Source organism: Lipotes vexillifer, unplaced genomic scaffold (assembly GCF_000442215.2).
Source record: "Lipotes vexillifer unplaced genomic scaffold, Lipotes_vexillifer_v1.1 scaffold230, whole genome shotgun sequence".
Lineage (NCBI taxonomy): Eukaryota > Metazoa > Chordata > Mammalia > Artiodactyla > Lipotidae > Lipotes > Lipotes vexillifer.
In genome coordinates this window covers 2,433,128-2,446,236 of record NW_006775143.1, presented here as the reverse complement: position 1 = coordinate 2,446,236, position 13,109 = coordinate 2,433,128, and the positions used below count along the sequence as shown (strand labels likewise).

Here is a 13,109-nt window from a genome sequence, read left to right as displayed (position 1 = left end):
GCGTCCGGAGCCTGTGCTCCGCAACGGGAGGGGCCACAACAGTGAGAGGCCCGTGTACCGCAAAACAAAAAAAAAAAAAAAAAAATTCTCTTTTATGCTGTAAATTTAAATAGAATTCAAACATTTACTGAGCACTTACTAAGTATCAAGTATAGGCTAAGTTGAGAAACCCACAGGGATTGAGTATGACATACAGAGATTGGAGTCAGAGTTTCAGCAGAAAGTAGACAAATGACAGAGAGATGTAAGATATCTATGTGAGATGTTCATAGATATGTACATAAGCAGAATGAAAGACCCAGGGAGGGAGAAGAGAAAGGAGGGACGAAGTGGGGAGAGGGAGAGGCGGAAGGTGGGTGGGAGAGATGGAGCCTCGAAACCAGCCTGTGATAATCTTACCTCCTGATGCACACTGTTATAATCTCTTCCACTTGAGTAAGTTGCTTTTAACCAACAGAATACAGCAACATTGAGGGGATGCCACTCCTGTGATGAGGTTACAAAAGGCTGTGACCTCTCTCTTGCCGGTTTTGCTGAAACAAGCTGTCCTGGAATAGCTCCTGTGGCAAGGACCTGAGGGCAGTTTCCAGCCAAAATCCAGCAAGGAAATGAAGCCTTCAGTCCGACAGCTCTTAAAGAACTGAAACCTGCCAACAACAACCTAAGTGATCTTGGAAACCGCTCCTTCCTGAAACTTTCAGGAGAGACTCCAGCCCTGGCCAATAACTTGATTGCAGCCTCGTGAGAGACCATGAAGCAGATCTAGCTAAGGTGTGCTCAGATTCCTGACTCACAGAACCTGTGAGATAAGAAATGTGTGTTGTTTTAAACCACAAAGTTTGGGGGTAATTTGTTATTCCCTGATAGATAAGTAATACAGATAGACAGATATAATTTTCCATTATTTCCTGGAAATGCTAGCAGTTATAAATCTGCAGACTCAGACAAATTTGGTTAGGATGCGTTCGAGTTTTAACTCCTTAGAATTTCTACCCTATTTTCCATAAACAAGACCTTTATCTTTCTCCTCAGAATTCAGCTGCTAATATGAGAAGGAAAAGAGAACATTTTGTCAAAATAGTAATAATAATGACACTAATAGCTATCATTCATAGAGCACTTTTTCAGGAAGTGCCTAAGCTGTCCAAGGTTACACAGCTTGTCAGCTGCAACAAGTTACTAAGCATTACTTCGAATCATCTTCTAATCTATTCCCCAAACCTTCCAGGTGGGTGGAACTGGGGTTCCAACCCAGGTTGGTCTGACTCTGAAGCCCTCTACCACACAATGGTGGACTTAATAAGCAAACTTAATAATAATAAATGCAATGCAATGGACATTACTGCATGTTAGGCAATATCCTAATATGTAAGTGCTTAACACCCATATCTTATTCTGCTCCCAATGATGCTGTGAATTAGCTGTTGTTACCACCATGTAAAGGGAATGAAAGAGAGGTTAAACTACAGATCTTATTTGTAAATGGAGAAAACAATGCTTAGCTGATAGGGGGACGTTATCAGTTGAACTGTGTCCCCCAAAAGATATGCTGAAATCCTAACCCCCAGTATGTCAGTATGTGATTCTATTTAAAAATAGGGTCGTCGCAGATGCAATTAGTTAAGATGAAGTCATACTGGAATTTTAATTGGGTAACATAGAGGTCATAATCTAATAGGACCGGTGTCCTTATAAGAAGACACAGGTACGGATGCAAAATGTCACCTGCCATATCAGGAGACAAAGAATGTTGCAGCCATCAAGCCAGCAGCCACTGAAGCCACCCCCACCTGTGCACCCTGAGGGGATTCAGGCTGGAGGAAAGCAGGATACTGGTCCCAGATAGTTAAGGTGCATATCAAAGGGATGATTTCAATCAGCCCAGACTCTTGCATCTTCTCATAAATAAAAAAAGCACTAAATTCATTAACTTGAAAAGTCTGGTTTTCTTTAACTAACAGTAATCTTTTGATGTTCAGATTACCTGGTTTTGGTTGCAAAACTCCTACATATCCTGGCTCCTCCCTTACCTCTTGGGAGCAGTCCCATAGAGCTATCTGAGAGGCTGTCTGCTGGGCTTAAGTCCCCAGATTGTCCGCCAAATAAAATATAATTCTCAACTTTTAGGTTATGCATTTTCTTTCAGTCAACACAGACACACAAAGAGAGGAGAATGCCGTGGAAAGACAGAGACATACAGGGAGAAAATGACCATGTGAAGCTGAAAGCAGAGATTGGAGTTATGCCACCATAAACCAAGGAACACCTGGGGCCACCAGAAGCTGGAAGAAGGAAGGATCCTCCCTAGAGACTTCAGAGAAAGTCTTGCCCCACTGCCACCTTGATTTCAGGCTTCTAGCCTCCAGAACTGTGAGGGAATAAATTTCTCTGTTTTAAAACACCCAGTCTGTGACGCTTTGTTACTACAGCCCAAGCAAACTGATACAGGTGGTTTAAATGTTAAATGAAAAAAAAAAAAAAAGTTATGGTAAAATGCTGAATAAAGAATAAAGTACTCCACAAAGAGTATTTTTTAAATGTCTCCATCTATGAGGAAAACTAATAATGTGTCAAGGGTATGCAAAGCCACAGGATTAAAATAAGTGCATTTTCCCAGGGTGTTTATTTTACTCTTGAGATTTTTGTGGGAAGCATGGTAATTAATTTAACTGGTAAGTAATTTAAACATTTTTTAAGGCAAACAGATTTTTTTTAAGAGAAAAGAAACGGTTTGTTCTTGTTTTTTGAAAGCATGATTGGACTATATCCCCAGACTGTCAGGGGTACCATTAGCTCCTCCCTATGATAGGGGAAAGGTCAGTAAAAAAATATGATGAGTCCTGAATTGAGACTTTGGGCTTGTAACTGTGGTTTTCATCAAACAGAGTGCTAACTCCCCACCTTGTCTAAGAAGGGGGTATAAGTGAGGTCTCAAGGCTGGGAATAAACCGTTTGACAGTAACTCTCCCATCTCCCCCACCTGCAACACAGTGGTTGGAAGAAGCAGCCCAGGCTTCTGTCCAGAGAGGCTCCTTGCCATTCTGGTGAAACAGGCTGCACTACGTCTCCAACATGGCAGACACCCAGGGTAGACGGCAGTCCCTCTTTTTCGCTGGCGATGCTGCTCAGAACAGCTCATCTGAGGGTCTTTGCCTTAACAGGATCATGATCTGTGGTCATAATGACAGGCACCATTTGCCTCATTTTCCTTGAATTCCTAAATATCATCTCTCTTCTCTTTTGAGGCTTAAAAACAAACCTTACTTAATAAAGTATCAATAGAAAGATAGCTGGTGTCGTAAAATGTGGGCAGTCTTTGGACGGTGGTTTGGAGCATGTCATGAGCCTAACTGGCCTGGATTTGTACTCCAGCCCTGCCACTTCCCAAAAGGTGACTGTAGGCAAGCCATTTAATCTTGCCGAGCCTCGGTTGCCTCTTTTGTAAGATAAAGCTACTGATGCCTACTTGAATCATTGCTGAAAAGATTAATTGTGACATAGGACAGTATCTATGGAGTGTCTGGTACATTGCTGGTGTTCAAAAAATGGTCTGCTCTTATTCGATTGACCCCACTGAGTCATTCCGCAGCTGGACTAACTCTAGGTTAGACAGGGGATGTGATTTGCCTAAGGTCACATTTCTGAGTCTGACTCACTCAGCAGCTTCTGCGTGCTGGGCACAGTGCTAACAGATATGACAACCAGCAGGCAGTGTCCTTCAGGGAGTTCACAGCCCACTGGTGACAACTGCAGGGAAGTGGGTAATTAAAAGTCCAACCTGGTATATGCTTTGTGAGAAATCATCAAATTGCAAGTACTTGCTGGGCATGCAGTGAGCATACCCTTGGTTAAATGCAAACCACTATATATAACCTCAGTTAATCCTATAGCAAACCTCATCTCCATTTAGAAATAAAGAGGGACTTCCCTGGCGGTCGCTTGGTTAAGACTCCGTGCTTCCACTGCAGGGGGCACAGTTTCCATCCCTGGTCGGTGAACTCAGATCTCTCATGCCCCGTGGTGCAGCCCCCCGCCAGCCAACCAAAGAAAAGGGCTAAGAGGTTAAGAGGGACTTATCAACCTGGGACCCTGTTATTCAATTACCTTGGCATCAGTTGCTTATCTCACAGGGTGATTATGAAGACTAAGTGAACTATATGCATGTGAAGTGTTTAGCTGCAGCCAGACCGTTTCATTATTGTTTTTGTTTGTTGTTTTATCATTGTGAAGGGTCACATTATCTACCCGGGATGTCAAATCCAAGCCCGTCCTCCTTCAAACTCCTTCCTACTCCTAAGCTATACTATATGGTCACCTGCAGGAGCCTGTAGTTGGCCCCAAACGACCCAGGGTCCTCGCCTGCCAACAGGCTAGACCATCGCTTACCTGTGAAGACTCCTACCCCTCCTGGGTCCCCCCAAATTAGACTTGGCTTTGGGTTCCTGGGTAGCTTCTACAGAGGATGTAGAGTGTGCTCTCATATCTACCTCCGCTGTCGGCCTCCCAGCTGAGCAGGAGTAAGAATCCTTCACGAGAGCAATTTGTTCATCAGATAAGCTTATCTCTAGGCTGCTGCGGTGAGTCACAGGGAGAACTGAGGGGCCCGAAGAGAAGAGCTACCTTCCCAAGCGCGTCCAGGTTCTGTGCTTGCCCCAGAGTGGATGTTGTATTGTCTCCTTGGCCCATTTCTCAGATGGCAAAGCTGAGGTGGAGCGAGGCCTTTCTGAGAGGTGCCAAGGCTTGGCTGAGGAACACTCCTGGAGGCCATTGTTTAGCAAAGGGGTTGACACAGATTGGGGTCAGACACGTGAGTTCTGGTTTAGCTCCCGACTTGCTGAGTGAAGTTGGGCCTCAGCTTCTTTAACCGTACACCGGGGACAGAAAGCTGAACTACGTGCTCCCAAGACACCTCGTTCATTCCAGAGGGCTCGCCGCCACCCTGCCGCTGGGCCGCGAGCTCGGGCCCCGCTGCCTACAAGCCCCAGCATGCCTGGGGTGGGGGCGGGGCGCAGTGACGGACAGGCGGTTCTGCGAATTGGCGCCCGCCAAGGGGCGCGCGTTGGCGCGTGCGCAGAGCGCGGCAGGCGGGTGGGCTGGCAGCGGTGGACGCGTCGGAGCCGCGGGCGGTCAGGTAGGGGGCGGGATGGACGGTGGGGGACGCGGGACCGAGGCCGGAGTCGCGGGCGGTGGCTGACGAGCGGCGCTGGGGGCTGTGCCGGCGTGCAGCGGCCGGTCCACGCCAGAATGGCAGGGTCTGGGGGACCGGATCTGAGGAGTGGGACCGGGGTGGGGGTGGGGCTGCGCGGGGGGCAGGCTCGGGAGCTGCGGGGTTCCGAGACGGGGCTGAGGAGCTCTGAGGAAATGCGGCCGGGGAGGGGAGCGAGGGACTCTGAGAAGAGTCGCGGTGCAGCATCTCGGGAGGCATGAGGTAATGTGGGGCCCTGAGGAGAGACGGGTGCAGCATCTGGGAGACGGGAGGGGATCTGAAGGCCCTGGAGGGACCAGGGGTGCAGAGTCTCGGAAATATAAAGGAATGGGGGAGGTGAGTCACAGGGAGAACTGAGGGGCCCGAAGAGAAGAGCTACCTTCCCAAGCGCGTCCAGGTTCTGTGCTTGCCCCAGAGTGGATGTTGTATTGTCTCCTTGGCCCATTTCTCAGATGGCAAAGCTGAGGTGGAGCGAGGCCTTTCTGAGAGGTGCCAAGGCTTGGCTGAGGAACACTCCTGGAGGCCATTGTTTAGCAAAGGGGTTGACACAGATTGGGGTCAGACACGTGAGTTCTGGTTTAGCTCCCGACTTGCTGAGTGAAGTTGGGCCTCAGCTTCTTTAACCGTACACCGGGGACAGAAAGCTGAACTACGTGCTCCCAAGACACCTCGTTCATTCCAGAGGGCTCGCCGCCACCCTGCCGCTGGGCCGCGAGCTCGGGCCCCGCTGCCTACAAGCCCCAGCATGCCTGGGGTGGGGGCGGGGCGCAGTGACGGACAGGCGGTTCTGCGAATTGGCGCCCGCCAAGGGGCGCGCGTTGGCGCGTGCGCAGAGCGCGGCAGGCGGGTGGGCTGGCAGCGGTGGACGCGTCGGAGCCGCGGGCGGTCAGGTAGGGGGCGGGATGGACGGTGGGGGACGCGGGACCGAGGCCGGAGTCGCGGGCGGTGGCTGACGAGCGGCGCTGGGGGCTGTGCCGGCGTGCAGCGGCCGGTCCACGCCAGAATGGCAGGGTCTGGGGGACCGGATCTGAGGAGTGGGACCGGGGTGGGGGTGGGGCTGCGCGGGGGGCAGGCTCGGGAGCTGCGGGGTTCCGAGACGGGGCTGAGGAGCTCTGAGGAAATGCGGCCGGGGAGGGGAGCGAGGGACTCTGAGAAGAGTCGCGGTGCAGCATCTCGGGAGGCATGAGGTAATGTGGGGCCCTGAGGAGAGACGGGTGCAGCATCTGGGAGACGGGAGGGGATCTGAAGGCCCTGGAGGGACCAGGGGTGCAGAGTCTCGGAAATATAAAGGAATGGGGGAGCCTTGGTGAGGTTTGGGGTGCAGAATCTCAGGAGGCTTGAGGGAGACTGGGGGCACTAGGCTTTGGGGCGGGGGGCGAGATCTGAGGTCAGAGGGAGCAGGGTCCGGGGCTATCATCATGGCTGAGGAGGAAGCCTTTTCCCGAGCGGAATCTGGGGAAGAATGAGGGGCTGAGTTCGTGCGGGAACCAGTGGGAAGCAGTATCTGGTCGGCAGAAAGAAGAGACCTGGCTAAGGTTTGAAGCGACAGAAGACACGGGTGGGCAAAAGAGGAAGGAGCAGGGCTTGAGGGCGGGGCAGGATTCCTGATGGCATGCAGGGGGTGGAGGCTCCGCTTCCAGGGAGGGCACACATCTGAGGTGTGGGACTGGGGTGTTAAACTGTGATGCAGGGCTGAAGGCTGCAGAGGTCTGGAAACAGAGATTAAAGGATCTGTGTCAGAGGGATTCAGGGCACATGAGTGAGCAACTGGTGAGGCTGGCAGGGTAGAGCCCAAAAGGCTGGAATTCTGTATTGTAGGAGAGTTGGGAATGGGATTTAGGAAGGGTTGAACGGTGGGGTGGAGAGGTACTGATTGGACTGTAAAATTAAGAGACTGAATAGAGTCGTGGATGGGTGTCTAGGGCCGCTAAAGGAATTTTCCTGAAGTCTCTGCATGGGAAGCAAAGGGAGTTCTGGGGACCCAAAGACCTAGAAGTAATGTATGAAACTGTATATGAGTGTATGAAGTTGAGCAGAGTTCAGGGGTCCAGCAAGAAAGTCGTAAGTCTTTGAGCTCAGGACTCCTGAAGGAGCCTGACTGCCTGTGAGGGGCAGAACCTCCCTCACTTATTAGCCAGAGATCTCTTATCATGAGGCAGCCGTGGTACGACCACTGACTCCACTCTGAACCCCAGACCTGCTGAAAGTGGTAGGCTTCGGGGGCGGGGGAAGAGAGTGGTCAGTGGAATCATAAAGCAGGAGACTCTTCAAGGTCATCTGTCCCAGCCCCCCTTTGCCTGTCTCTTCAAGCTGTGGTGACAGATAGTGTGTGAGACTTCCAGGGGATGAGTGGAACATGATCTCACGTCTTATTTTCCTTATCAGTGATATAAGTAGATTGGATTAATCCCACATGAGGCGTTTGAAATGGGAGAGAGACAAGAAAAGGCGATCTCAGATGCATTGAGCATTTAGTCCTGGGCCAAGTTCTAAAGAAATGGTTCCTAACTGGCAGTGGTTTTGTCCCCCAGGGGACATCTGGCAATGTCTGGAGCCATTTTTGGCTGTTACAGTTGGGGTGGGGAGGACTACTGGCCTCTCGTAGGTGACACCAGGGACGCTGTGAAACACCCTACAGCACACGGAATAGTCCTCACAACAAAGAAGTATCGGGTCCAGAATGTCAGTAGTGCCAAAGCTGAACTCTGCGCCAGAGTCAGATACATCCTGGATTCCGATCTCGGCTCTGTCTTGAATGAGTTACTTAACCTTCCTGTGCCTGGCTCTTCATCTGTAAAATGGGGTTAATAACAGGACCTACATCACAGATTATTGTGACGACTCAGTGAAGTAAATCAGAGTGCTTCGTGTCTGGTGCACAGTAAATGCTCAACATTTAGTAATATTTCATTTTCATATCTACTTTCTTACTCGTTTTCATAACAGCCCTACTAAGTAGGTGCTACAATATCCAGTTTTACACATAAGGAGACTAAGGCTTAGGCAGTGACTTGTCTAAGTTTCCACAGCTAGAGATGGCAAAGGTACCTTCATATTCAGATCTCTGTAATCCTGTATATTCTCTCTTCCCTTGCTTTTTCTTTGCTGGGGCCTGCCTGGTCTTACTATCTATCTCAGCTCATTCCCCTCTAATGAAAGGATGGTCCAGTGAGTATCGCTGAGTATCAAATTGAACTGTAAAGGGAATAAATCCATCTGATTAGGTAGGGAGTAGCCCTGGACTTTGTTCTTGATTTGCTCTTAGACCAGGACCAGTGGGTAGATAAGGAGAGGATCTTGAGGTTAGCAGACAGGATAAGGTGCAGGAGACTAGAGGGTGAGGTATGGAGGCCATTGGCTTGAAAAAACACTTCACAGCAGGGACCGAGGCTGAAGGCATCCATACTCTGGAAAGTAACTCCTGTTCTGAATGATCTCTTGTGGGCTTCTTTCCCTTGGAAAAGAATGACAGCATTTGCTCTGTCAACTCCAGGACTAGCTATAGCATTGCTGAAACCAGCTCAGAAACATAGTAGGACTGCATCAGAAGGCCAGAGACTTAGCTGGAAAATCCACACACGGCCCTAAGGAAGATCTGTAATGGAAATGGAGTCAGCCTGGGAATCAGAGGCTTAAAGTTCAAAATCTTTCCTCTGCTGCTAATTTACTAGGAGATCTTGGACAAGTACTTGCCCTTATCAGCTTCAATCTATTGAAAACACGAATAGCTACCATTTATTGAGTGCTTATTGTGTGCATTATCTCACTTAATCCTGCCAATGATCCTGCTAATAATCTAGGTGCTATTCTCCATTTTACAGATGAGAAAACTAATAGGTGAAATGATTTACCCAAGTCTCCATAGCAAGTTGCAAAGCAGGGATGTGAGCCCAGATCTGTCTGACTCATAAGTTACATTATACTAGTTTTAGTAGAAAGGCTTTTTCAATACTTAAGAGCCCATACACTCATGTCTGGAGAGTGCTTGGTGGTCAGAAGTTTACAAGGCCCTTGAAGTGGTTCATTGTCCCTGCACAGGGATGTGCTGCCTCTTTGACACTACCTCCATTAGGTTCTTCTAGTGGAACAATCAGATTAAAAATCCATTCCTAGGTACCTTTACCAGCCTCTCAGGCAGAGTGCCTAGAGCTAATGGAAGCCTAATCAGCTGAGAAACTATAATACATCTTTTGTGTGGCTGTGGTTTTATGGCTGGGAGTTAACACACCTGGATTTGAATCTCACTTCTACTACTTAGCAGCTTTGAAACCTTGGACAGGTTGCTTTTCTTTGAGCCTAGTTTCCTTATTTATAAAGAGGAATAAAACATACTTCACGTAGTTAATGAGAATAAGAGGTAAAAGGTGCCTGACATTCAGTAAATGGCAGTTTTATGAGGGGTAGCAATTATGAGAGGATGGTGAGGCTGGAAGGGGACTGAGTATTGCTTTGCCAAATTTCCTTGAACCTAAGCAGCCCCCACTGGTCTCCCCCAAATTCCCATCCCCTCTTGTACCTTTCCCAGGATCTGCTTCCTGATCCTTTAATCAAAAGCTCATGGTTAAATGTGCATATGCTATATGCAGAGAAACGAACTGAGAGTAGGGTGGGTCGAGATCAGTTGGAAGTCCCTCAAGAAGACTGCTGATTTTCCCCTTGTCCTATATTGAGTCTCACTGGCAGCATTGCGCATGTTTGTGGAAGATTCAGGGGATCCTTTCTAGGTCCTGCAGTTTTGGAGGAAGACAGAGGACAGACAAGTGTTGTTGTTGTTGTTGTTGTTTTTTCCAGCAAACTCTATTATTGATTTAGAGTTTTAGCTAAAGGTTTTTTTCCCGCTATAAACATGCCCTTCTGGGTTGTTTTGTGTGTCCCACAGTGGTACAGCTTTGGGGTCATGCCTGTGTTTCCCGATGAGCCCCTACTTGCGGAGTTTATCTTAGCTGGTACCTTAAATGCCCTGAGTAATGTAACATTAAGAATCCTCTCCCGCACACAGGACTGGGTGAGTGTCAGATGAGGACCTCACTGACTTTCTTAAAATCAGCCCTGCTAGCCACTCCTGGAGAGTGACCATTGGTGGCAGGGAGATGGTTATGCACTTGCTTCGCATTCCATTCAAATGCTGGAGGAATAAACAAAGTTTAGAAAGCTGTCATGAAAGGAAATGTGATAAGCCTTGCGAAAAACCCAGTCAAACCAGGGGACTGTATAAGAAGTAGGATGGACCTTTAAGTCTTGTGAAAGGAAATGTAGGTGCTGTTTCACATGTTTTCTAGTTTTTATGTGAACTCTGTTCCTGTCTGTTTTTGCTCAAAATTATATATCTCCAGTGTTTTCATGGGGCTGGACTCATAGTAGGTGCTCAGTAAAGATTTGTTGTTTAATTAATTTCTTAAAGTCCTGCAGTTTTGCTCATAGCTTAAGCCCCCCAAGGGGCTAACAGGTTTAGGGAATAGAGACATCTAGAGAACTATCCCATGGTGGGGATTCAGCCACTGGACGGCAATTTGAAACCTTAGGTCATCTCTAATCCTTTGATTTTGAGAACAGATAAAACAATCTCCAGGGAAGGTTCAGAATTTTAATTTTTGAAGTGTATTATCTGGTATCTTGGGTACTGTCTGCCTTTTGAAAAGTGCCTGTTCATTCCTTCTCACTGGCTGGGTGGTCGCCACCGCCACCACTGCCGCTGCTGCTGCTACTACTGAAATCTGTATTTTATTGCATAATTACTTTTATGCCCCTCTTGGTATTTTCTGAACAACAGAAGTTGTGAATTCATTTGCCAGTTTCTAACATGGATATCTAGTGTCCTCAATCAAATTCCTTCAAAGCTGACAGGTTATTAATCTTTATGTGCCTTTATATGCCATAAAAGGAAAGATTCTTCATCCTTTCAAATGCAGTTTGTAAACTAAATGCTTTGTTAATACTAGTACTAGTTGTTATAATGTTAATACTGTTCCTGATTGTTACTAAAATTATGATAAATAGCAGTTTTTCACTGCATACCTACCAGTTTCCAGACTAAGCACTTTATATGGATTATTATCACAGTAACCGTTTTATAAAATAAGAAATTATCATCACAGTAACTATAAAGTTAGTTATCTTCTATAAAGTAAGAAAACAGGTTTAGTGAGATTAAATAACTTGCTTCCTGTCCCACAACTTGTAAATGACATGCTGATTTGATCCCAGTTCTGTCTGACTTCAAGGTTCACGGGTTTTTGTTTTTGTTCTGCTACCCTTGTTATTTATGTCATAGACTGGGGAAAGCCTAGTGGTGCCAGAAGCAGCTAGATCAGTCTAGGGTATGACTATAGAACTTTCCTGAGTCTTAGGGCAGCCGGAGCAAACACAGCTTAAGGGGTAGATTCTCATCTGAAGCTGAACCAGAGCTGGGCTAGCATCAGTATGGGGTGTGCAGTACTGATCATGAGATCAAAGAAATTGGTGGGGGGGGGGGCAGTAAGCTGAGGTGGGGGGTCAAGAGTTGACAGTACAAAGTGCACAACAGGAAATATGTTCAAAGTATCAGGAAGGCAGCCAAAATTGTAAATAACATGTTGGGGGTTCATTCTGGTTGGTTTTAGATTTTATAAATGGCAGAAAATGGGCAGCTAACTTAAAGACTTGGGATGATAAGACAATTCCTTTCACACATACGTCTTTTCAAGGGAAACTGAGTTCAAACTGACCTTCCGCCTGAATGCTTCTCGGTGCTAACAATAATGACCAGCTGTATCCTTCTGGAAGAGAGGGGCTGTATCTGCCGGTCACATAGCCTCAGACCTAGAAAAGGCCTGAACCATGTCTCCCATTTCTACAACCTGGGAACACCACTTTCAGGGGGAGCCTAGACTGATACGCAGCTATCTCCACACCTGACGCTTTAGCAATGGGACCTCATGTTTCCTGGCAAAGCATGGCAGCTTTAGGAAAGGGATCCTTGACATTCTCTCTTGCCTCAGAGAGCCTAGTGAAGCTGCATACAGCTGAGATATTTTGGGGAATGGACGCGGGCACAGTAAATTCATTTTTTAAAGTGGACGGCTTAAACAGGGAGGCAGGAAGCTTTTAAATTGAAGGAGGTGGTATGATATTCCAGAAAACTGGAGAAAGAATTTGCTGGTATTTTTACAAGTTGGCAGACTTGTTTAATTAGCTGATCTGCAGTGCCAGTTCTGAGAAGAACAGATGTCCCTGTGCACTGTAAAGTAACATGCTCTGGATCCAGATACCAAATGTTGCCCTCAGTCTGTTGTCCCAGATGATGGAAGAGAGAACTGAAGCTATTGGTTTGGAATTGAGGAGGTTTGCATGGGTCCTGAGCTGAGGTTTCTATCAGTGTTTCTATACGATTGCAGCCAGACCCATGACATTTAAGCATTCAGCGTTCACAGCTTAGTCACATGGATAGTCCCATGAGACCTTTTAGGTTCATGGTATGTGGTAATGTGTTATTTTGTTGAGGCATGGATTTGAATCGTAAGAGGTTGCCAGGCTGGTGTGTGGGAGTGGGTCACTCAGCTAATAAAGCCATCTAGCCCACTCTAGAGCAGCTAAATCTCATGATTCTTTCTTAATTGTGGAGACAATTCTATGCTGTTAGGCAGCATTTCTCAGAGTATGGTAAGTGTTGTATGACGGGAAAAAGAAAAGCTTGAAGTAATGTTGGGTTAAATAAAGTTAAAGATATCTGTACTGCATGGTTCTACCATGTTTGCACCATGTGACCTTGAGCCAGTTTTTCTGAGCCTTAGCTTCCCCATCTGTAAAATAGGGTAATGAAAATAGTACTTACATCATAGGGTCACTGTGAGTATTAAATGAGATTAAGTATATGGAGCATCTAGCACGGTATCTAGCACATAGTAAGCACTAGATGTACACTCTT

At 47.3% G+C, this 13,109-nt stretch overlaps 2 protein-coding genes across 6 annotated transcripts in view; one reads left to right on the top strand and one right to left on the bottom strand.

The window, feature by feature from the left end:
- Positions 1-13,109, bottom strand: part of ASTN2 (astrotactin 2) — a 944,548-nt gene that overhangs the window by 214,320 nt on the left and 717,119 nt on the right. The window lies entirely within an intron of this gene.
- The window catches only part of TRIM32 (tripartite motif containing 32), a 12,793-nt gene continuing 4,763 nt past the window's right edge, over positions 5,080-13,109 (top strand). For 2 of the 4 annotated variants that reach the window (XM_007449720.1, XM_007449719.1), the window contains exon 1: positions 6,027-6,096. The gene's annotated coding sequence lies outside the window, so the exon portion shown is untranslated. Of the gene's footprint in view, positions 5,132-6,026; positions 6,097-13,109 lie in introns of those variants that run through there. The other 2 variants (XM_007449721.1, XM_007449718.1) reach the window with 2 other exon arrangements.